Source organism: Lithobates pipiens, unplaced genomic scaffold (assembly GCF_037356315.1).
Source record: "Lithobates pipiens isolate NorthernLeopardFrog02 unplaced genomic scaffold, aLitPip1_a1.2 Scaffold_28, whole genome shotgun sequence".
Taxonomy (NCBI): Eukaryota; Metazoa; Chordata; class Amphibia; order Anura; family Ranidae; genus Lithobates; species Lithobates pipiens.
Genome location: NW_027507789.1, coordinates 129235533 through 129257286, shown reverse-complemented (window position 1 = coordinate 129257286; position 21754 = coordinate 129235533). Strand labels below are relative to the sequence as shown.

Here is a 21754-nt window from a genome sequence, read left to right as displayed (position 1 = left end):
GGCCGAGCGGTCTGAGGCGCTGGATCAAGGCTCCAGTCTCTTTGGGGGCGTGGGTTCGAATCCCACTGCTGCCAAACTCCTTTTAACAAAATCCCTACCCTCTAGGGCTCAAGCTTCTCTGATCTTGCTCCTGCAATTTACTGCAGTTCCTTTCCCAACTCACTGGAATCTCAAAAAACACTTACCTCTCTGCTTTAGCAGCATTAGAAAAGCTGCAATCATTGCATGTTTTGTTTGATACATGATACATACATATAATATGCATGCTGTGCACATATTACATACATGCTACACACACTACACACATATGACATACATGTTACACACATGTGACACACGTGCTACTTACATATTACACACATAGTTCACACATATTACACAAATGTTACATACATATGATATACATGTTGCATGCATGTTACATACATGTCACACTCATGTTACACACCATTTAGACACAATTTTACACACATGTCACATGCATGTTACACATATTACACACATATAACATACATGTCATACACATCACATACATGCTACACACATATGTCATGCATGTCACACACATGTTACATTAATATGACACACATATGACATGCATGTTGCACATATCTTACATACATGTTACACACATATGGCATGCATATGACATGCATGGTACACACATGTTACATACATGTTACACATATGACACACAATACACATATGGCATACATATCACACATATTACATACGTGTTACACACATATTACACAGATTATACATACATATGACATACATGTTGAATGCATGTTACATACATGTCATACACTTATGAAATACATGTTACACACGTTACATGCATATGACACACATGACATACATGTTACGTACATGTCACATACAATCAATGAATGCAGAGCATGGAATGTAGACTGTCATGCCTCTTTTTAGTCCTTAGCAAGAGCACTTTCACAGGTAGCATGGCTGAGCGGTCTAAGGCGCTGGATTTAGGCTCCAGTCTCTTTGGAGGCGTGGGTTCAAATCCCACTGCTGCCAAGCTCTTTTAACAAATGTCTATCCTTGATTGCTCAAGCGTCTCTGAAGTTTCTGCTGCACTTTGCTGGCATTCCTTGCTCAAAACACTGGAATCTCAGAACAGCAGCATTAGGAAATTGCATGCTTTGGTTGAGAAGTCTTCCAAAAGGGCACACTTCTGATGAGATGACTAGTGAAATCTTGTCAACGTTACAAAACAAGTCCAACTGAACGTGATTACCTCTCCTGTAAGCTAGATTCCACATTAACACTTTAAGTGTGGACACCAAAAAACAAGCAGTACTAATGAAAAGCTGGCACACTTTTCAGCAGAGTGCCAAGTGAACTTGCCACAGAATGCTGCACCCAAAGTCCACTCTCAAGTGTAAAGTGACCACCACCTGCTGCCTCAGAAAGAGGACTGAAACACATAAGGTGGCATCTTGGCCATCTCCGTGAAACTTCAACTACCTTTTATAATGGATAAAGTGGTGAATACTTGTAGTTTAGAGTTCTGAGGCCTCCAGCTCAAGCAATGAATGCAGAGCATGGAATGTCCCACCCCATTTTAGTCGATAACGTGTTCATTTTTATGGGTAGCATGGCCGAGCGGTCTAAGGCGCTGGATTAAGGCTCCAGTCTCTTTGGGGGCGTGGGTTCGAATCCCACTGCTGCCAAACTCCTTTTAACAAAATCCCTACCCTCTAGGGCTCAAGCTTCTCTGATCTTGCTCCTGCAATTTACTGCAGTTCCTTTCCCAACTCACTGGAATCTCAAAAAACACTTACCTCTCTGCTTTAGCAGCATTAGAAAAGCTGCAATCATTGCATGTTTTGTTTGATACATGATACATACATATAATATGCATGTTGTGCACATATTACATACATGCTACACACACTACACACATATGACATACATGTTACACACATGTGACACACGTGCTACTTACATATTACACACATAGTTCACACATATTACACAAATGTTACATACATATGATATACATGTTGCATGCATGTTACATACATGTCACACTCATGTTACACACCATTTAGACACAATTTTACACACATGTCACATGCATGTTACACATATTACACACATATAACATACATGTCATACACATCACATACATGCTACACACATATGACATGCATGTCACACACATGTTACATTAATATGACACACATATGACATGCATGTTGCACATATCTTACATACATGTTACACACATATGGCATGCATATGACATGCATGGTACACACATGTTACATACATGTTACACATATGACACACAATACACATATGGCATACATATCACACATATTACATACGTGTTACACACATATTACACAGATTATACATACATATGACATACATGTCATACACTTATGAAATACATGTTACACACGTTACATACATATGACACACATGACATACATGTTACGTACATGTCACATACAATCAATGAATGCAGAGCATGGAATGTAGACTGTCATGCCTCTTTTTAGTCCTTAGCAAGAGCACTTTCACAGGTAGCATGGCTGAGCGGTCTAAGGCGCTGGATTTAGGCTCCAGTCTCTTTGGAGGCGTGGGTTCAAATCCCGCTGCTGCCAAGCTCTTTTAACAAATGCCTATCCTTGATTGCTCAAGCGTCTCTGAAGTTTCTGCTGCACTTTGCTGGCATTCCTTGCTCAAAACACTGGAATCTCAGAACAGCAGCATTAGGAAATTGCATGCTTTGGTTGAGAAGTCTTCCAAAAGGGCACACTTCTGATGAGATGACTAGTGAAATCTTGTCAACGTTACAAAACAAGTCCAACTGAACGTGATTACCTCTCCTGTAAGCTAGATTCCACATTAACACTTTAAGTGTGGACACCAAAAAACAAGCAGTACTAATGAAAAGCTGGCACACTTTTCAGCAGAGTGCCAAGTGAACTTGCCACAGAATGCTGCACCCAAAGTCCACTCTCAAGTGTAAAGTGACCACCACCTGCTGCCTCAGAAAGAGGACTGAAACACATAAGGTGGCATCTTGGCCATCTCCGTGAAACTTCAACTACCTTTTATAATGGATAAAGTGGTGAATACTTGTAGTTTAGAGTTCTGAGGCCTCCAGCTCAAGCAATGAATGCAGAGCATGGAATGTCCCACCCCATTTTAGTCGATAACGTGTTCATTTTTATGGGTAGCATGGCCGAGCGGTCTAAGGCGCTGGATTAAGGCTCCAGTCTCTTTGGGGGCGTGGGTTCGAATCCCACTGCTGCCAAACTCCTTTTAACAAAATCCCTACCCTCTAGGGCTCAAGCTTCTCTGATCTTGCTCCTGCAATTTACTGCAGTTCCTTTCCCAACTCACTGGAATCTCAAAAAACACTTACCTCTCTGCTTTAGCAGCATTAGAAAAGCTGCAATCATTGCATGTTTTGTTTGATACATGATACATACATATAATATGCATGTTGTGCACATATTACATACATGCTACACACACTACACACATATGACATACATGTTACACACATGTGACACACGTGCTACTTACATATTACACACATAGTTCACACATATTACACAAATGTTACATACATATGATATACATGTTGCATGCATGTTACATACATGTCACACTCATGTTACACACCATTTAGACACAATTTTACACACATGTCACATGCATGTTACACATATTACACACATATAACATACATGTCATACACATCACATACATGATACACACATATGCCATGCATGTCACACACATGTTACATTAATATGACACACATATGACATGCATGTTGCACATATCTTACATACATGTTACACACATATGGCATGCATATGACATGCATGGTACACACATGTTACATACATGTTACACATATGACACACAATACACATATGGCATACATATCACACATATTACATACGTGTTACACACATATTACACAGATTATACATACATATGACATACATGTCATACACTTATGAAATACATGTTACACACGTTACATACATATGACACACATGACATACATGTTACGTACATGTCACATACACACAATGAATGCAGAGCATGGAATGTAGACTGTCATGCCTCTTTTTAGTCCTTAGCAAGAGCACTTTCACAGGTAGCATGGGCGAGCGGTCTAGCGGTCTAACACACATAGTTCACACATATTACACAAATGTTACATACATATGATATACATGTTGCATGCATGTTACATACATGTCACACTCATGTTACACACCATTTAGACACAATTTTACACACATGTCACATGCATGTTACACATATTACACACATATAACATACATGTCATACACATCACATACATGCTACACACATATGCCATGCATGTCACACACATGTTACATTAATATGACACACATATGACATGCATGTTGCACATATCTTACATACATGTTACACACATATGGCATGCATATGACATGCATGGTACACACATGTTACATACATGTTACACATATGACACACAATACACATATGGCATACATATCACACATATTACATACGTGTTACACACATATTACACAAATTATACATACATATGACATACATGTTGAATGCATGTTGCATACATGTCATACATTTATGAAACACATGTTACACACGTTACATACATATGACACACATGACATACATGTTACGTACATGTCACATACAAACAATGAATGCAGAGCATGGAATGTAGACTGTCATGCCTCTTTTTAGTCCTTAGCAGGAGCACTTTCACAGGTAGCATGGCCGAGCGGTCTAAGGCACTGGATTTAGGCTCCAGTCTCTTTGGAGGCGTGGGTTCAAATCCCACTGCTGCCAAGTTCTTTTAACAAATGCCTATCCTTGATTGCTCAAGCGTCTCTGAAGTTTCTGCTGCACTTTGCTGGCATTCCTTGCTCAACACACTGGAATCTCAGAACAGCAGCATTAGGAAATTGCATGCTTTGGTTGAGAAGTCTTCCAAAAGGGCACACTTCTGATGAGATGACTAGTGAAATCTTGTCAACGTTACAAAACAAGTCCAACTGAACGTGATTACCTCTCCTGTAAGCTAGATTCCACATTAACACTTTACGTGTGGACACCAAAAAACAAGCAGTACTAATGAAAAGCTGGCACACTTTTCAGCAGAGTGCCAAGTGAACTTGCCACAGAATGCTGCACCCAAAGTCCACTCTCAAGTGTAAAGTGACCACCACCTGCTGCCTCAGAAAGAGGACTGAAACACATAAGGTGGCATCTTGGCCATCTCCGTGAAACTTCAACTACCTTTTATAATGGATAAAGTGGTGAATACTTGTAGTTTAGAGTTCTGAAGCCTCCAGCTCAAGCAATGAATGCAGAGCATGGAATGTCCCACCCCATTTTAGTCGACAACGTGTTCATTTTTATGAGTAGCATGGCCGAGCGGTCTAAGGCGCTGGATTAAGGCTCCAGTCTCTTTGGGGGCGTGGGTTCGAATCCCACTGCTGCCAAACTCCTTTTAACAAAATCCCTACCCTCTAGGGCTCAAGCTTCTCTGATCTTGCTCCTGCAATTTACTGCAGTTCCTTTCCCAACTCACTGGAATCTCAAAAAACACTTACCTCTCTGCTTTAGCAGCATTAGAAAAGCTGCAATCATTGCATGTTTTGTTTGATACATGATACATACATATAATATGCATGTTGTGCACATATTAGATACATGCTACACACACTACACACATATGACATACATGTTACACACATGTGACACACATGCTACTTACATATTACACACATAGTTCACACATATTACACAAATGTTACATACATATGATATACATGTTGCATGCATGTTACATACATGTCACACTCATGTTACACACCATTTAGACACAATTTTACACACGTCACATGCATGTTACACATATTACACACATATAACATACATGTCATACACATCACATACATGCTACACACATATGCCATGCATGTCACACACATGTTACATTAATATGACACACATATGACATGCATGTTGCACATATCTTACATACATGTTACACACATATGGCATGCATATGACATGCATGGTACACACATGTTACATACATGTTACACATATGACACACAATACACATATGGCATACATATCACACATATTACATACGTGTTACACACATATTACACAGATTATACATACATATGACATACATGTTGAATGCATGTTACCTACATGTCATACACTTATGAAATACATGTTACACACGTTACATACATATGACACACATGACATACATGTTACGTACTTGTCACATACAAACAATGAATGCAGAGCATGGAATGTAGACTGTCATGCCTCTTTTTAGTCCTTAGCAAGAGCACTTTCACAGGTAGCATGGCCGAGCGGTCTAAGGCGCTGGATTTAGGCTCCAGTCTCTTTGGAGGCGTGGGTTCAAATCCCACTGCTGCCAAGCTCTTTTAACAAATGCCTATCCTTGATTGCTCAAGCGTCTCTGAAGTTTCTGCTGCACTTTGCTGGCATTCCTTGCTCAACACACTGGAATCTCAGAACAGCAGCATTAGGAAATTGCATGCTTTGGTTGAGAATTCTTCCAAAAGGGCACACTTCTGATGAGATGACTAGTGAAATCTTGTCAACGTTACAAAACAAGTCCAACTGAACGTGATTACCTCTCCTGTAAGCTAGATTCCACATTAACACTTTAAGTGTGGACACCAAAAAACAAGAAGTACTAATGAAAAGCTGGCACACTTTTCAGCAGAGTGCCAAGTGAACTTGCCACAGAATGCTGCACCCAAAGTCCACTCTCAAGTGTAAAGTGACCACCACCTGCTGCCTCAGAAAGAGGACTGAAACACATAAGGTGGCATCTTGGCCATCTCCGTGAAACTTCAACTACCTTTTATAATGGATAAAGTGGTGAATACTTGTAGTTTAGAGTTCTGAGGCCTCCAGCTCAAGCAATGAATGCAGAGCATGGAATGTCCCACCCGATTTTAGTCGATAACGTGTTCATTTTTATGGGTAGCATGGCCGAGCGGTCTGAGGCGCTGGATCAAGGCTCTAGTCTCTTTGGGGGCGTGGGTTCGAATCCCACTGCTGCCAAACTCCTTTTAACAAAATCCCTACCCTCTAGGGCTCAAGCTTCTCTGATCTTGCTCCTGCAATTTACTGCAGTTCCTTTCCCAACTCACTGGAATCTCAAAAAACACTTACCTCTCTGCTTTAGCAGCATTAGAAAAGCTGCAATCATTGCATGTTTTGTTTGATACATGATACATACATATAATATGCATGTTGTGCACATATTACATACATGCTACACACACTACACACATATGACATACATGTTACACACATGTGACACACGTGCTACTTACATATTACACACATAGTTCACACATATTACACAAATGTTACATACATATGATATACATGTTGCATGCATGTTACATACATGTCACACTCATGTTACACACCATTTAGACACAATTTTACACACATGTCACATGCATGTTACACATATTACACACATATAACATACATGTCATACACATCACATACATGCTACACACATATGCCATGCATGTCACACACATGTTACATTAATATGACACACATATGACATGCATGTTGCACATATCTTACATACATGTTACACACATATGGCATGCATATGACATGCATGGTACACACATGTTACATACATGTTACACATATGACACACAATACACATATGGCATACATATCACACATATTACATACGTGTTACACACATATTACACAGATTATACATACATATGACATACATGTTGAATGCATGTTACATACATGTCATACACTTATGAAATAGATGTTACACACGTTACATACATATGACACACATGACATACATGTTACGTACATGTCACATACAAACAATGAATGCAGAGCATGGAATGTAGACTGTCATGCCTCTTTTTAGTCCTTAGCAAGAGCACTTTCACAGGTAGCATGGCCGAGCGGTCTAAGGCGCTGGATTTAGGCTCCAGTCTCTTTGGAGGCGTGGGTTCAAATCCCACTGCTGCCAAGCTCTTTTAACAAATGCCTATCCTTGATTGCTCAAGCGTCTCTGAAGTTTCTGCTGCACTTTGCTGGCATTCCTTGCTCAACACACTGGAATCTCAGAACAGCAGCATTAGGAAATTGCATGCTTTGGTTGAGAAGTCTTCCAAAAGGGCACACTTCTGATGAGATGACTAGTGAAATCTTGTCAACGTTACAAAACAAGTTCAACTGAACGTGATTACCTCTCCTGTAAGCTAGATTCCACATTAACACTTTAAGTGTGGACACCAAAAAACAAGCAGTACTAATGAAAAGCTGGCACACTTTTCAGCAGAGTGCCAAGTGAACTTGCCACAGAATGCTGCACCCAAAGTCCACTCTCAAGTGTAAAGTGACCACCACCTGCTGCCTCAGAAAGAGGACTGAAACACATAAGGTGGCATCTTGGCCATCTCCGTGAAACTTCAACTACCTTTTATAATGGATAAAGTGGTGAATACTTGTAGTTTAGAGTTCTGAGGCCTCCAGCTCAAGCAATGAATGCAGAGCATGGAATGTCCCACCCCATTTTAGTCGATAACGTGTTCATTTTTATGGGTAGCATGGCCGAGCGGTCTGAGGCGCTGGATCAAGGCTCCAGTCTCTTTGGGGGCGTGGGTTCGAATCCCACTGCTGCCAAACTCCTTTTAACAAAATCCCTACCCTCTAGGGCTCAAGCTTCTCTGATCTTGCTCCTGCAATTTACTGCAGTTCCTTTCCCAACTCACTGGAATCTCAAAAAACACTTACCTCTCTGCTTTAGCAGCATTAGAAAAGCTGCAATCATTGCATGTTTTGTTTGATACATGATACATACATATAATATGCATGCTGTGCACATATTACATACATGCTACACACACTACACACATATGACATACATGTTACACACATGTGACACACGTGCTACTTACATATTACACACATAGTTCACACATATTACACAAATGTTACATACATATGATATACATGTTGCATGCATGTTACATACATGTCACACTCATGTTACACACCATTTAGACACAATTTTACACACATGTCACATGCATGTTACACATATTACACACATATAACATACATGTCATACACATCACATACATGCTACACACATATGTCATGCATGTCACACACATGTTACATTAATATGACACACATATGACATGCATGTTGCACATATCTTACATACATGTTACACACATATGGCATGCATATGACATGCATGGTACACACATGTTACATACATGTTACACATATGACACACAATACACATATGGCATACATATCACACATATTACATACGTGTTAGACACACATATTACACAGATTATACATACATATGACATACATGTTGAATGCATGTTACATACATGTCATACACTTATGAAATACATGTTACACACGTTACATGCATATGACACACATGACATACATGTTACGTACATGTCACATACAAACAATGAATGCAGAGCATGGAATGTAGACTGTCATGCCTCTTTTTAGTCCTTAGCAAGAGCACTTTCACAGGTAGCATGGCCGAGCGGTCTAAGGCGCTGGATTTAGGCTCCAGTCTCTTTGGAGGCGTGGGTTCAAATCCCACTGCTGCCAAGCTCTTTTAACAAATGCCTATCCTTGATTGCTCAAGCATCTCTGAAGTTTCTGCTGCACTTTGCTGGCATTCCTTGCTCAACACACTGGAATCTCAGAACAGCAGCATTAGGAAATTGCATGCTTTGGTTGAGAAGTCTTCCAAAAGGGCACACTTCTGATGAGATGACTAGTGAAATCTTGTCAACGTTACAAAACAAGTTCAACTGAACGTGATTACCTCTCCTGTAAGCTAGATTCCACATTAACACTTTAAGTGTGGACACCAAAAAACAAGCAGTACTAATGAAAAGCTGGCACACTTTTCAGCAGAGTGCCAAGTGAACTTGCCACAGAATGCTGCACCCAAAGTCCACTCTCAAGTGTAAAGTGACCACCACCTGCTGCCTCAGAAAGAGGACTGAAACACATAAGGTGGCATCTTGGCCATCTCCGTGAAACTTCAACTACCTTTTATAATGGATAAAGTGGTGAATACTTGTAGTTTAGAGTTCTGAGGCCTCCAGCTCAAGCAATGAATGCAGAGCATGGAATGTCCCACCCCATTTTAGTCGATAACGTGTTAATTTTTATGGGTAGCATGGCCGAGCGGTCTGAGGCGCTGGATCAAGGCTCCAGTCTCTTTGGGGGCGTGGGTTCGAATCCCACTGCTGCCAAAGTCCTTTTAACAAAATCCCTACCCTCTAGGGCTCAAGCTTCTCTGATCTTGCTCCTGCAATTTACTGCAGTTCCTTTCCCAACTCACTGGAATCTCAAAAAACACTTACCTCTCTGCTTTAGCAGCATTAGAAAAGCTGCAATCATTGCATGTTTTGTTTGATACATGATACATACATATAATATGCATGCTGTGCACATATTACATACATGCTACACACACTACACACATATGACATACATGTTACACACATGTGACACACGTGCTACTTACATATTACACACATAGTTCACACATATTACACAAATGTTACATACATATGATATACATGTTGCATGCATGTTACATACATGTCACACTCATGTTACACACCATTTAGACACAATTTTACACACATGTCACATGCATGTTACACATATTACACACATATAACATACATGTCATACACATCACATACATGCTACACACATATGCCATGCATGTCACACACATGTTACATTAATATGACACACATATGACATGCATGTTGCACATATCTTACATACATGTTACACACATATGGCATGCATATGACATGCATGGTACACACATGTTACATACATGTTACACATATGACACACAATACACATATGGCATACATATCACACATATTACATACGTGTTACACACATATTACACAGATTATACATACATATGACATACATGTTGAATGCATGTTACATACATGTCATACACTTATGAAATACATGTTACACACGTTACATACATATGACACACATGACATACATGTTACGTACATGTCACATACAAACAATGAATGCAGAGCATGGAATGTAGACTGTCATGCCTCTTTTTAGTCCTTAGCAAGAGCACTTTCACAGGTAGCATGGCCGAGCGGTCTAAGGCGCTGGATTTAGGCTCCAGTCTCTTTGGAGGCGTGGGTTCAAATCACACTGCTGCCAAGCTCTTTTAACAAATGCCTATCCTTGATTGCTCAAGCGTCTCTGAAGTTTCTGCTGCACTTTGCTGGCATTCCTTGCTCAACACACTGGAATCTCAGAACAGCAGCATTAGGAAATTGCATGCTTTGGTTGAGAAGTCTTCCAAAAGGGCACACTTCTGATGAGATGACTAGTGAAATCTTGTCAACGTTACAAAACAAGTCCAACTGAACGTGATTACCTCTCCTGTAAGCTAGATTCCACATTAACACTTTAAGTGTGGACACCAAAAAACAAGCAGTACTAATGAAAAGCTGGCACACTTTTCAGCAGAGTGCCAAGTGAACTTGCCACAGAATGCTGCACCCAAAGTCCACTCTCAAGTGTAAAGTGACCACCACCTGCTGCCTCAGAAAGAGGACTGAAACACATAAGGTGGCATCTTGGCCATCTCCGTGAAACTTCAACTACCTTTTATAATGGATAAAGTGGTGAATACTTGTAGTTTAGAGTTCTGAGGCCTCCAGCTCAAGCAATGAATGCAGAGCATGGAATGTCCCACCCGATTTTAGTCGATAACGTGTTCATTTTTATGGGTAGCATGGCCGAGCGGTCTGAGGCGCTGGATTAAGGCTCCAGTCTCTTTGGGGGCGTGGGTTCGAATCCCACTGCTGCCAAACTCCTTTTAACAAAATCCCTACCCTCTAGGGCTCAAGCTTCTCTGATCTTGCTCCTGCAATTTACTGCAGTTCCTTTCCCAACTCACTGGAATCTCAAAAAACACTTACCTCTCTGCTTTAGCAGCATTAGAAAAGCTGCAATCATTGCATGTTTTGTTTGATACATGATACATACATATAATATGCATGTTGTGCACATATTACATACATGCTACACACACTACACACATATGACATACATGTTACACACATGTGACACACGTGCTACTTACATATTACACACATAGTTCACACATATTACACAAATGTTACATACATATGATATACATGTTGCATGCATGTTACATACATGTCACACTCATGTTACACACCATTTAGACACAATTTTACACACATGTCACATGCATGTTACACATATTACACACATATAACATACATTTCATACACATCTCATACATGCTACACACATATGCCATGCATGTCACACACATGTTACATTAATATGGCACACATATGACATGCATGTTGCACATATCTTACATACATGTTACACACATATGGCATGCATATGACATGCATGGTACACACATGTTACATACATGTTACACATATGACACACAATACACATATGGCATACATATCACACATATTACATACATGTTACACACATATTACACAGATTATACATACATATGACATACATGTTGAATGCATGTTACATACATGTCATACACTTATGAAATACATGTTACACACGTTATATACATATGACACACATGACATACATGTTACGTACATGTCACATACACACAATGAATGCAGAGCATGGAATGTAGACTGTCATGCCTCTTTTTAGTCCTTAGCAAGAGCAATTTCACAGGTAGCATGGCCGAGCGGTCTAAGGCGCTGGATTTAGGCTCCAGTCTCTTTGGAGGCGTGGGTTCAAATCCCACTGCTGCCAAGCTCTTTTAACAAATGCCTATCCTTGATTGCTCAAGCGTCTCTGAAGTTTCTGCTGCACTTTGCTGGCATTCCTTGCTCAACACACTGGAATCTCAGAACAGCAGCATTAGGAAATTGCATGCTTTGGTTGAGAATTCTTCCAAAAGGGCACACTTCTGATGAGATGACTAGTGAAATCTTGTCAACGTTACAAAACAAGTCCAACTGAACGTGATTACCTCTCCTGTAAGCTAGATTCCACATTAACACTTTAAGTGTGGACACCAAAAAACAAGCAGTACTAATGAAAAGCTGGCACACTTTTCAGCAGAGTGCCAAGTGAACTTGCCACAGAATGCTGCACCCAAAGTCCACTCTCAAGTGTAAAGTGACCACCACCTGCTGCCTCAGAAAGAGGACTGAAACACATAAGGTGGCATCTTGGCCATCTCCGTGAAACTTCAACAACCTTTTATATTGGATAAAGTGGTGAATACTTGTAGTTTAGAGTTCTGAGGCCTCCAGCTCAAGCAATGAATGCAGAGCATGGAATGTCCCACCCGATTTTAGTCGATAACGTGTTCATTTTTATGGGTAGCATGGCCGAGCAGTCTGAGGCGCTGGATCAAGGCTCCAGTCTCTTTGGGGGCGTGGATTCGAATCCCACTGCTGCCAAACTCCTTTTAACAAAATCCCTACCCTCTAGGGCTCAAGCTTCTCTGATCTTGCTCCTGCAATTTACTGCAGTTCCTTTCCCAACTCACTAGAATCTCAAAAAACACTTACCTCTCTGCTTTAGCAGCATTAGAAAAGCTGCAATCATTGCATGTTTTGTTTGATACATGATACATACATATAATATGCATGTTGTGCACATATTACATACATGCTACACACACTACACACATATGACATACATGTTACACACATGTGACACACATGCTACTTACATATTACACACATAGTTCACACATATTACACAAATGTTACATACATATGATATACATGTTGCATGCATGTTACATACATGTCACACTCATGTTACACACCATTTAGACACAATTTTACACACATGTCACATGCATGTTACACATATTACACACATATAACATACATGTCATACACATCACATACATGCTACACACATATGACATGCATGTCACACACATGTTACATTAATATGACACACATATGACATGCATGTTGCACATATCTTACATACATGTTACACACATATGGCATGCATATGACATGCATGGTACACACATGTTACATACATGTTACACATGTGACACACAATACACATATGGCATACATATCACACATATTACATACGTGTTACACACATATTACACAGATTATACATACATATGACATACATGTTGAATGCATGTTACATACATGTCATACACTTATGAAATACATGTTACACAGGTTACATACATATGACACACATGACATACATGTTACGTACATGTCACATACAAACAATGAATGCAGAGCATGGAATGTAGACTGTCATGCCTCTTTTTAGTCCTTAGCAAGAGCACTTTCACAGGTAGCATGGCCGAGCGGTCTAAGGCGCTGGATTTAGGCTCCAGTCTCTTTGGAGGCGTGGGTTCAAATCCCACTGCTGCCAAGCTCTTTTAACAAATGCCTATCCTTGATTGCTCAAGCGTCTCTGAAGTTTCTGCTGCACTTTGCTGGCATTCCTTGCTCAACACACTGGAATCTCAGAACAGCAGCATTAGGAAATTGCATGCTTTGGTTGAGAAGTCTTCCAAAAGGGCACACTTCTGATGAGATGACTAGTGAAATCTTGTCAACGTTACAAAACAAGTCCAACTGAACGTGATTACCTCTCCTGTAAGCTAGATTCCACATTAACACTTTAAGTGTGGACACCAAAAAACAAGCAGTACTAATGAAAAGCTGGCACACTTTTCAGCAGAGTGCCAAGTGAACTTGCCACAGAATGCTGCACCCAAAGTCCACTCTCAAGTGTAAAGTGACCACCACCTGCTGCCTCAGAAAGAGGACTGAAACACATAAGGTGGCATCTTGGCCATCTCCGTGAAACTTCAACTACCTTTTATAATGGATAAAGTGGTGAATACTTGTAGTTTAGAGTTCTGAGGCCTCCAGCTCAAGCAATGAATGCAGAGCATGGAATGTCCCACCCGATTTTAGTCGATAACGTGTTCATTTTTATGGGTAGCATGGCCGAGCGGTCTAAGGCGCTGGATTAAGGCTCCAGTCTCTTTGGGGGCGTGGGTTCGAATCCCACTGCTGCCAAACTCCTTTTAACAAAATCCCTACCCTCTAGGGCTCAAGCTTCTCTGATCTTGCTCCTGCAATTTACTGCAGTTCCCTTCCCAACTCACTGGAATCTCAAAAAACACTTACCTCTCTGCTTTAGCAGCATTAGAAAAGCTGCAATCATTGCATGTTTTGTTTGATACATGATACATACATATAATATGCATGTTGTGCACATATTACATACATGCTACACACACTACACACATATGACATACATGTTACACACATGTGACACACGTGCTACTTACATATTACACACATAGTTCACACATATTACACAAATGTTACATACATATGATATACATGTTGCATGCATGTTACATACATGTCACACTCATGTTACACACCATTTAGACACAATTTTACACACATGTCACATGCATGTTACACATATTACACACATATAACATACATGTCATACACATCACATACATGCTACACACATATGCCATGCATGTCACACACATGTTACATTAATATGACACACATATGACATGCATGTTGCACATATCTTACATACATGTTACACACATATGGCATGCATATGACATGCATGGTACACACATGTTACATACATGTTACACATATGACACACAATACACATATGGCATACATATCACACATATTACATACGTGTTAGACACACATATTACACAGATTATACATACATATGACATACATGTTGAATGCATGTTACATACATGTCATACACTTATGAAATACATGTTACACACGTTACATACATATGACACACATGACATACAATGAATGGAGAGCATGGAATGTAGACTGTCATGCCTCTTTTTAGTCCTTAGCAAGAGCACTTTCACAGGTAGCATGGCCGAGCGGTCTAAGGCGCTGGATTTAGGCTCCAGTCTCTTTGGAGGCGTGGGTTCAAATCCCACTGCTGCCAAGCTCTTTTAACAAATGCCTATCCTTGATTGCTCAAGCGTCTCTGAAGTTTCTGCTGCACTTTGCTGGCATTCCTTGCTCAACACACTGGAATCTCAGAACAGCAGCATTAGGAAATTGCATGCTTTGGTTGAGAAGTCTTCCAAAAGGGCACACTTCTGATGAGATGACTAGTGAAATCTTGTCAACGTTACAAAACAAGTCCAACTGAACGTGATTACCTCTCCTGTAAGCTAGATTCCACATTAACCCTTTAAGTGTGGACACCAAAATACAAGCAGTACTAATGAAAAGCTGGCACACTTTTCAGCAGAGTGCCAAGTGAACTTGCCACAGAATGCTGCACCCAAAGTCCACTCTCAAGTGTAAAGTGACCACCACCTGCTGCCTCAGAAAGAGGACTGAAACACATAAGGTGGCATCTTGGCCATCTCCGTGAAACTTCAACAACCTTTTATATTGGATAAAGTGGTGAATACTTGTAGTTTAGAGTTCTGAGGCCTCCAGCTCAAGCAATGAATGCAGAGCATGGAATGTCCCACCCGATTTTAGTCGATAACGTGTTCATTTTTATGGGTAGCATGGCCGAGCAGTCTGAGGCGCTGGATCAAGGCTCCAGTCTCTTTGGGGGCGTGGGTTCGAATCCCACTGCTGCCAAACTCCTTTTAACAAAATCCCTACCCTCTAGGGCTCAAGCTTCTCTGATCTTGCTCCTGCAATTTACTGCAGTTCCTTTCCCAACTCACTAGAATCTCAAAAAACACTTACCTCTCTGCTTTAGCAGCATTAGAAAAGCTGCAATCATTGCATGTTTTGTTTGATACATGATACATACATATAATATGCATGTTGTGCACATATTACATACATGCTACACACACTACACACATATGACATACATGTTACACACATGTGACACACATGCTACTTACATATTACACACATAGTTCACACATATTACACAAATGTTACATACATATGATATACATGTTGCATGCATGTTACATACATGTCACACTCATGTTACACACCATTTAGACACAATTTTACACACATGTCACATGCATGTTACACATATTACACACATATAACATACATGTCATACACATCACATACATGCTACACACATATGACATGCATGTCACACACATGTTACATTAATATGACACACATATGACATGCATGTTGCACATATCTTACATACATGTTACACACATATGGCATGCATATGACATGCATGGTACACACATGTTACATACATGTTACACATGTGACACACAATACACATATGGCATACATATCACACATATTACATACGTGTTACACACATATTACACAGATTATACATACATATGACATACATGTTGAATGCATGTTACATACATGTCATACACTTATGAAATACATGTTACACAGGTTACATACATATGACACACATGACATACATGTTACGTACATGTCACATACAAACAATGAATGCAGAGCATGGAATGTAGACTGTCATGCCTCTTTTTAGTCCTTAGCAAGAGCACTTTCACAGGTAGCATGGCCGAGCGGTCTAAGGCGCTGGATTTAGGCTCCAGTCTCTTTGGAGGCGTGGGTTCAAATCCCACTGCTGCCAAGCTCTTTTAACAAATGCCTATCCTTGATTGCTCAAGCATCTCTGAAGTTTCTGCTGCACTTTGCTGGCATTCCTTGCTCAACACACTGGAATCTCAGAACAGCAGCATTAGGAAATTGCATGCTTTGGTTGAGAAGTCTTCCAAAAGGGCACACTTCTGATGAGATGACTAGTGAAATCTTGTCAACGTTACAAAACAAGTTCATCTGAACGTGATTACCTCTCCTGTAAGCTAGATTCCACATTAACACTTTAAGTGTGGACACCAAAAAACAAGCAGTACTAATGAAAAGCTGGCACACTTTTCAGCAGAGTGCCAAGTGAACTTGCCACAGAATGCTGCACCCAAAGTCCACTCTCAAGTGTAAAGTGACCACCACCTGCTGCCTCAGAAAGAGGACTGAAACACATAAGGTGGCATCTTGGCCATCTCCGTGAAACTTCAACTACCTTTTATAATGGATAAAGTGGTGAATACTTGTAGTTTAGAGTTCTGAGGCCTCCAGCTCAAGCAATGAATGCAGAGCATGGAATGTCCCACCCGATTTTAGTCGATAACGTGTTCATTTTTATGGGTAGCATGGCCGAGCGGTCTAAGGCGCTGGATTAAGGCTCCAGTCTCTTTGGGGGTGTGGGTTCGAATCCCACTGCTGCCAAACTCCTTTTAACAAAATCCCTACCCTCTAGGGCTCAAGCTTCTCTGATCTTGCTCCTGCAATTTACTGCAGTTCCCTTCCCAACTCACTGGAATCTCAAAAAACACTTACCTCTCTGCTTTAGCAGCATTAGAAAAGCTGCAATCATTGCATGTTTTGTTTGATACATGATACATACATATAATATGCATGTTGTGCACATATTACATACATGCTACACACACTACACACATATGACATACATGTTACACACATGTGACACACGTGCTACTTACATATTACACACATAGTTCACACATATTACACAAATGTTACATACATATGATATACATGTTGCATGCATGTTACATACATGTCACACTCATGTTACACACCATTTAGACACAATTTTACACACATGTCACATGCATGTTACACATATTACACACATATAACATACATGTCATACACATCACATACATGCTACACACATATGCCATGCATGTCACACACATGTTACATTAATATGACACACATATGACATGCATGTTGCACATATCTTACATACATGTTACACACATATGGCATGCATATGACATGCATGGTACACACATGTTACATACATGTTACACATGTGACACACAATACACATATGGCATACATATCACACATATTACATACATGTTACACACATATTACACAGATTATACATACATATGACATACATGTTGAATGCATGTTACATACATGTCATACACTTATGAAATACATGTTACACAGGTTACATACATATGACACACATGACATACATGTTACGTACATGTCACATACAAACAATGAATGCAGAGCATGGAATGTAGACTGTCATGCCTCTTTTTAGTCCTTAGCAAGAGCACTTTCACAGGTAGCATGGCCGAGCGGTCTAAGGCGCTGGATTTAGGCTCCAGTCTCTTTGGAGGCGTGGGTTCAAATCACACTGCTGCCAAGCTCTTTTAACAAATGCCTATCCTTGATTGCTCAAGCGTCTCTGAAGTTTCTGCTGCACTTTGCTGGCATTCCTTGCTCAACACACTGGAATCTCAGAACAGCAGCATTAGGAAATTGCATGCTTTGGTTGAGAAGTCTTCCAAAAGGGCACACTTCTGATGAGATGACTAGTGAAATCTTGTCAACGTTACAAAACAAGTCCAACTGAACGTGATTACCTCTCCTGTAAGCTAGATTCCACATTAACACTTTAAGTGTGGACACCAAAAAACAAGCAGTACTAATGAAAAGCTGGCACACTTTTCAGCAGAGTGCCAAGTGAACTTGCCACAGAATGCTGCACCCAAAGTCCACTCTCAAGTGTAAAGTGACCACCACCTGCTGCCTCAGAAAGAGGACTGAAACACATAAGGTGGCATCTTGGCCATCTCCGTGAAACTTCAACTACCTTTTATAATGGATAAAGTGGTGAATACTTGTAGTTTAGAGTTCTGAGGCCTCCAGCTCAAGCAATGAATGCAGAGCATGGAATATCCCACCCGATTTTAGTCGATAACGTGTTCATTTTTATGGGTAGCATGGCCGAGCGGTCTAAGGCGCTGGATTAAGGCTCCAGTCTCTTTGGGGGCGTGGGTTCGAATCCCACTGCTGCCAAACTCTTTTTAACAAAATCCCTACCCTCTAGGGCTCAAGCTTCTCTGATCTTGCTCCTGCAATTTACTGCAGTTCCTTTCCCAACTCACTGGAATCTCAAAAAACACTTACCTCTCTGCTTTAGCAGCATTAGAAAAGCTGCAATCATTGCATGTTTTGTTTGATACATGATACATACATATAATATGCATGTTGTGCACATATTACATACATGCTACACACACTACACACATATGACATACATGTTACACACATGTGACACACGTGCTACTTACATATTACACACATAGTTCACACATATTACACAAATGTTACATACATATGATATACATGTTGCATGCATGTTACATACATGTCACACTCATGTTACACACCATTTAGACACAATTTTACACACGTCACATGCATGTTACACATATTACACACATATAACATACATGTCATACACATCACATACATGCTACACACATATGACATGCATGTCACACACATGTTACATTAATATGACACACATATGACATGCATGTTGCACATATCTTACATACATGTTACACACATATGGCATGCATATGACATGCATGGTACACACATGTTACATACATGTTACACATATGACACACAATACACATATGGCATACATATCACACATATTACATACGTGTTACACACATATTACACAGATTATACATACATATGACATACATGTTGAATACATGTTACATACATGTCATACACTTATGAAATACATGTTACACACGTTACATACATATGACACACATGACATACATGTTACATACATGACATACATGTTACATACATGTCACATACAAACAATGAATGCAGAGCATGGAATGTAGACTGTCATGCCTCTTTTTAGTCCTTAGCAAGAGCAATTGCACAGGTAGCATGGCCGAGCGGTCTAAGGCGTTTGATTTAGGCTCCAGTCTCTTTGGAGGCGTGGGTTCAAATCCCACTGCTGCCAAGCTCTTTTAACAAATGCCTATCCTTGATTGCTCAAGCGTCTCTGAAGTTTCTGCTGCACTTTGCTGGCATTCCTTGCTCAACACACTGGAATCTCAGAACAGCAGCATTAGGAAATTGCATGCTTTGGTTGAGAAGTCTTCCAAAAGGGCACACTTCTGATGAGATGACTAGTGAAATCTTGTCAACGTTACAAAACAAGTCCAACTGAACGTGATTACCTCTCCTGTAAGCTAGATTCCACATTAACACTTTAAGTGTGGACACCAAAAAACAAGCAGTACTAATGAAAAGCTGGCACACTTTTCAGCAGAGTGCCAAGTGAACTTGCCACAGAATGCTGCACCCAAAGTCCACTCTCAAGTGTAAAGTGACCACCACCTGCTGCCTCAGAAAGAGGACTGAAACACATAAGGTGGCATCTTGGCCATCTCCGTGAAACTTTAACTACCTTTTATAATGGATAAAGTGGTGAATACTTGTAGTTTAGAGTTCTGAGGCCTCCAGCTCAAGCAATGAATGCAGAGCATGGAATGTCCCACCCCATTTTAGTCGATAACGTGTTCATTTTTATGGGTAGCATGGCCGAGCGGTCTAAGGCGCTGGATTAAGGCTCCAGTCTCTTTGGGGGCGTGGGTTCGAATCCCACTGCTGCCAAACTCCTTTTAACAAAATCCCTACCCTCTAGGGCTCAA

General features: G+C 40.4%; 20 non-coding genes across 20 annotated transcripts; all 20 read left to right on the top strand.

The window, feature by feature from the left end:
• The first annotated feature begins 956 nt into the window (after positions 1 to 956).
• On the top strand, positions 957 to 1038 carry TRNAL-UAG (transfer RNA leucine (anticodon UAG)). The gene has a single exon. It is a non-coding gene; the product is annotated as a tRNA-Leu (tRNA).
• Positions 1039 to 1612: 574 nt separating this feature from the next.
• Positions 1613 to 1694, top strand: TRNAL-AAG (transfer RNA leucine (anticodon AAG)). The gene has a single exon. It is a non-coding gene; the product is annotated as a tRNA-Leu (tRNA).
• Positions 1695 to 2554: 860 nt separating this feature from the next.
• On the top strand, positions 2555 to 2636 carry TRNAL-UAG (transfer RNA leucine (anticodon UAG)). Its single transcript has one exon. It is a non-coding gene; the product is annotated as a tRNA-Leu (tRNA).
• A 574-nt stretch (positions 2637 to 3210) lies between these two features.
• Positions 3211 to 3292, top strand: TRNAL-AAG (transfer RNA leucine (anticodon AAG)). Its single transcript has one exon. It is a non-coding gene; the product is annotated as a tRNA-Leu (tRNA).
• A 1492-nt stretch (positions 3293 to 4784) lies between these two features.
• On the top strand, positions 4785 to 4866 carry TRNAL-UAG (transfer RNA leucine (anticodon UAG)). Its single transcript has one exon. It is a non-coding gene; the product is annotated as a tRNA-Leu (tRNA).
• Positions 4867 to 5440: 574 nt separating this feature from the next.
• TRNAL-AAG (transfer RNA leucine (anticodon AAG)) lies at positions 5441 to 5522 on the top strand. The gene has a single exon. It is a non-coding gene; the product is annotated as a tRNA-Leu (tRNA).
• Positions 5523 to 6402: 880 nt separating this feature from the next.
• TRNAL-UAG (transfer RNA leucine (anticodon UAG)) lies at positions 6403 to 6484 on the top strand. The gene has a single exon. It is a non-coding gene; the product is annotated as a tRNA-Leu (tRNA).
• Positions 6485 to 8022: 1538 nt separating this feature from the next.
• TRNAL-UAG (transfer RNA leucine (anticodon UAG)) lies at positions 8023 to 8104 on the top strand. Its single transcript has one exon. It is a non-coding gene; the product is annotated as a tRNA-Leu (tRNA).
• Positions 8105 to 9644: 1540 nt separating this feature from the next.
• On the top strand, positions 9645 to 9726 carry TRNAL-UAG (transfer RNA leucine (anticodon UAG)). The gene has a single exon. It is a non-coding gene; the product is annotated as a tRNA-Leu (tRNA).
• Positions 9727 to 11264: 1538 nt separating this feature from the next.
• On the top strand, positions 11265 to 11346 carry TRNAL-UAG (transfer RNA leucine (anticodon UAG)). Its single transcript has one exon. It is a non-coding gene; the product is annotated as a tRNA-Leu (tRNA).
• Positions 11347 to 11920: 574 nt separating this feature from the next.
• On the top strand, positions 11921 to 12002 carry TRNAL-AAG (transfer RNA leucine (anticodon AAG)). Its single transcript has one exon. It is a non-coding gene; the product is annotated as a tRNA-Leu (tRNA).
• Positions 12003 to 12884: 882 nt separating this feature from the next.
• Positions 12885 to 12966, top strand: TRNAL-UAG (transfer RNA leucine (anticodon UAG)). The gene has a single exon. It is a non-coding gene; the product is annotated as a tRNA-Leu (tRNA).
• A 1538-nt stretch (positions 12967 to 14504) lies between these two features.
• Positions 14505 to 14586, top strand: TRNAL-UAG (transfer RNA leucine (anticodon UAG)). The gene has a single exon. It is a non-coding gene; the product is annotated as a tRNA-Leu (tRNA).
• Positions 14587 to 15160: 574 nt separating this feature from the next.
• Positions 15161 to 15242, top strand: TRNAL-AAG (transfer RNA leucine (anticodon AAG)). The gene has a single exon. It is a non-coding gene; the product is annotated as a tRNA-Leu (tRNA).
• An 858-nt stretch (positions 15243 to 16100) lies between these two features.
• On the top strand, positions 16101 to 16182 carry TRNAL-UAG (transfer RNA leucine (anticodon UAG)). The gene has a single exon. It is a non-coding gene; the product is annotated as a tRNA-Leu (tRNA).
• A 1538-nt stretch (positions 16183 to 17720) lies between these two features.
• Positions 17721 to 17802, top strand: TRNAL-UAG (transfer RNA leucine (anticodon UAG)). The gene has a single exon. It is a non-coding gene; the product is annotated as a tRNA-Leu (tRNA).
• A 574-nt stretch (positions 17803 to 18376) lies between these two features.
• On the top strand, positions 18377 to 18458 carry TRNAL-AAG (transfer RNA leucine (anticodon AAG)). Its single transcript has one exon. It is a non-coding gene; the product is annotated as a tRNA-Leu (tRNA).
• Positions 18459 to 19340: 882 nt separating this feature from the next.
• Positions 19341 to 19422, top strand: TRNAL-UAG (transfer RNA leucine (anticodon UAG)). Its single transcript has one exon. It is a non-coding gene; the product is annotated as a tRNA-Leu (tRNA).
• Positions 19423 to 19996: 574 nt separating this feature from the next.
• TRNAL-AAG (transfer RNA leucine (anticodon AAG)) lies at positions 19997 to 20078 on the top strand. Its single transcript has one exon. It is a non-coding gene; the product is annotated as a tRNA-Leu (tRNA).
• A 1556-nt stretch (positions 20079 to 21634) lies between these two features.
• Positions 21635 to 21716, top strand: TRNAL-AAG (transfer RNA leucine (anticodon AAG)). Its single transcript has one exon. It is a non-coding gene; the product is annotated as a tRNA-Leu (tRNA).
• Positions 21717 to 21754: the final 38 nt, after the last annotated feature.